Source organism: Colobus angolensis, unplaced genomic scaffold (genome assembly GCF_000951035.1).
Source record: "Colobus angolensis palliatus isolate OR3802 unplaced genomic scaffold, Cang.pa_1.0 Scaffold66, whole genome shotgun sequence".
NCBI lineage: Eukaryota > Metazoa > Chordata > Mammalia > Primates > Cercopithecidae > Colobus > Colobus angolensis.
The window spans coordinates 20,440-23,425 of NW_012120265.1; positions in this window are offsets into that span (position 1 = coordinate 20,440).

A 2,986-nucleotide genomic window follows, 5' to 3' on the forward strand; every position below is an offset into this window, starting at 1 on the left:
TGTGTGTGTCTGTGTGTGTGTGAGTGTGCGTGTGTATGTACAAGGATTTGTTTGGTTCCTCCAACACACTTTTTGTGTTCTATGACCAGGAGACCCAAGTAATGCAGGCCCTTGGAGGGAGGCTCTGATTTATTGAAAAAAAAGAATTCCACATTATGCCCATGACTCGAAAAACATTAAAAGAGAACCAAACTCGCTGGTTGCGGTGGCTCACACCTGTAATCCCAGCACTTTGGGAGGCAGAGGTGGGCAGATCACTTGAGGTCAGGAATTCAAGACCAGCCTCACAAAACCCCATCTCTACTAAAAATACAAATATTAGCCAGTCATGGTGTTGGGCACGTGTAATCCCAGCTACTCGGGAGGCTGAGACAGGAGAATCACTTGAACCTGGGAGGTGGAGATTGCAGTGAGCCAATATCACGCCACTGCACTCCAGCCGGAGTGACAGAGCAAGAATCTCTCAAAAAACAAAAAAAAAAAAAAGAGAGAGAGAGAGAAAGACAGGGAGACCCAAACCAACAGTTTTCCCTCACCCCTCGCCCCTCAGCCCCTCCCTATGTTGCAGCTCAAAACCCCCAAACCCAAGCCAAGGAGTAGGGGACGGGTGCGTCGGCAAAGGTTGAACTATCCTGGGAAACTTTAGCCCCTCTGATGGGAGGGAAGGTAAGGACAACCTCAGAATGTCTCAAAGCCTGGCTCCTTTGGGTCACAGTCCTGAGTCCCAAAGCAGGGCTGAGCTGGAGGACACGAGGACCTCCCTGAAGTCATGGGGCAGGCAGGGACAGGGGATCCAGTTTCAGACCCACCTGGAACCTTGGGAGCAGCCTCTGGCTTCCCCTCTCTGCGTGGCTGCTGCCAGGTTCCCAGCACCGGCCACTGGCTCCCAAGGACCCTTCTGGTCCCTGAAGTTGAGCTGATGAGAGTAAAAGGTGAACCCTCTCCCCTGCTTTTTTTTTTTTTTTGAGACGGAGTCTCGCTCTGTCACCCAGGCTGGAGTGCAGTGGCGCCATCTCGGCTCACTGCAACCTCAGCCTCCCAGGTTCAAGCAATTCTCTGCCTCAGCCTCCCGAGAACTGGAATTACAGGCACCCACCACCACACCCTGCTAATTTTTTTTGTATTTTTAGTAGAGACGTGGGGGGGGTGGTCTCACCATCTTGGTCAGGCTGGTCTTGAACTCCTGACCTCATGATCCACCTGCCTTGCCTCCCAAAGTGCTGGGATTACAGGCGTGAGCCACTGCTAGAGAAAAGGGTGAATCCCCTCCCCTGCCTTTTTAAAGACTGGATACCGACCGGGCACGGTGGCTCACGCCTGTAATCCCAACACTTTGGGAGGCCGAGGTGAGTGGATTACCTGAGGTCAGTTCAAGACCAGACTGACCAACATGGTGAAAACCCGTCTCTACTAAAAATATAAAATTAGCTGGGCGTGGTGGTGCACGCCTGTAATCCCAGCTACTCAGGAGGGTGAGGCAGGATAATCACTTGAACCCAGGAGGCGGAGGTTGCAGTGAGCCAAGATTGCACCATTGCACTCCAGCCTGGGCAACAAGAGTGAAGCTCTGTCTCAAAAAAAAAAAAAAAGGATCTCACTCTGTTGCCCAGGCTGGAGTGCAGTGGTGAGATCATAGCTCACTGTAGCTTCAGCCTCCTGGGCTCGAGTGATCCTCCTACCTTAGCCTCCTGAAAAGCTGGGATCGCAGGCACACGTGCCACCACGCCCAGCTAATTTTTTACTTTTTGTAGAGATGGGTTCTCACTTTGTTGTCCAGGCCAGGCTGGTCTCAAACTCCTGTCTTCCAGTGATCCTTCTGCCTCACCCTCCAAAAGTGCTGGGCTTACAGGCAGGAAGCCACTGCACCCGGCTGAAAACCCGTTTTAGTATCAGAGCACAGGGGCAGGGTGCAGTGACATCACACCTGTAATCTCAGCACTTTGGGAGGCCGAGGCAGGAGTATCACTTGAGTAGGAGTTTGAGACCAGCCTGGGCAACATAGTGAGACCCCCATCTCTAAAATAAATAAGTAAATAAGTAAATAAGTTAATTAACCAGGCATGGTGGTGCATGCCTGTGGTCCCAGCTACTAGCTGGGGTGGAGGTGGGAGGGTCGCTTGAGCTGGCAGTTAGAAACTGCAGTGAGCTATGGTAGCACCTCTGCACTCCAGCCTGGGTGACAGAGTGAGACCGACCCTGTTTTTTTTAAAAAAAAAAAAAAAGAAGAGAGAAAAAGAGAATCAAAATGTAAGCGAATAGTGTAATGTTAAATTTCAGCATATCCGTTAGATAAAGAAGTGTGGGTATGATGATTTTGCAGAACATAGGAAGTCAAGAAAATGTGTCACACTTATACCACATTAAGGATGTTGAGTCCGGGCGTAGTGGCTCACATCTGTAATCCCAGCACTTTGGGAGGAAGAGGCGGGTGGATCACCTGAGATCAGGAGTTTGAGAACAGCCTGGCCGACACGGTGAAACCCCGTATCTACTAAAAATACAAAAATTAGCCAGGTGTGGTGGCAGGCTCCTGTAGTCCCAGTTACTTGGGAGGCTGAGGCAGAAGAATCACTTGAACCCAGGAGGTGGAGGTTGCAGTGAGCTGAGATCATGCCACTGCACTCCAGCCTGGGCGACAAGAGCAAAACCCAACCCAAAAAAAAAAAAAAAAAAAAAAGGAAGTTGAGTTGTGTTACTCTTGCATGCTACTTTAATTTTGTTTCACACTATCTGCCAAAATAAACTCTTTCCTATAACTTAAGATGTGTGTATATGTATACATAGACGTATACAGATGTAGATGCATGTAATTTATTATATACTGTTAATTTCACTCTTTGGGTTGTGATAACATTATTTTGAAATGAAAATATAATTGTTCAGATCGTGGGGTACATCTGAAGTCCTTAACGTGTCCTCTTCCAGAAGTTGAGATCTTGGTCAGCAGGTGCAGAGGGAAGAGCCAGGTTTCAGAGCCACAAAATCA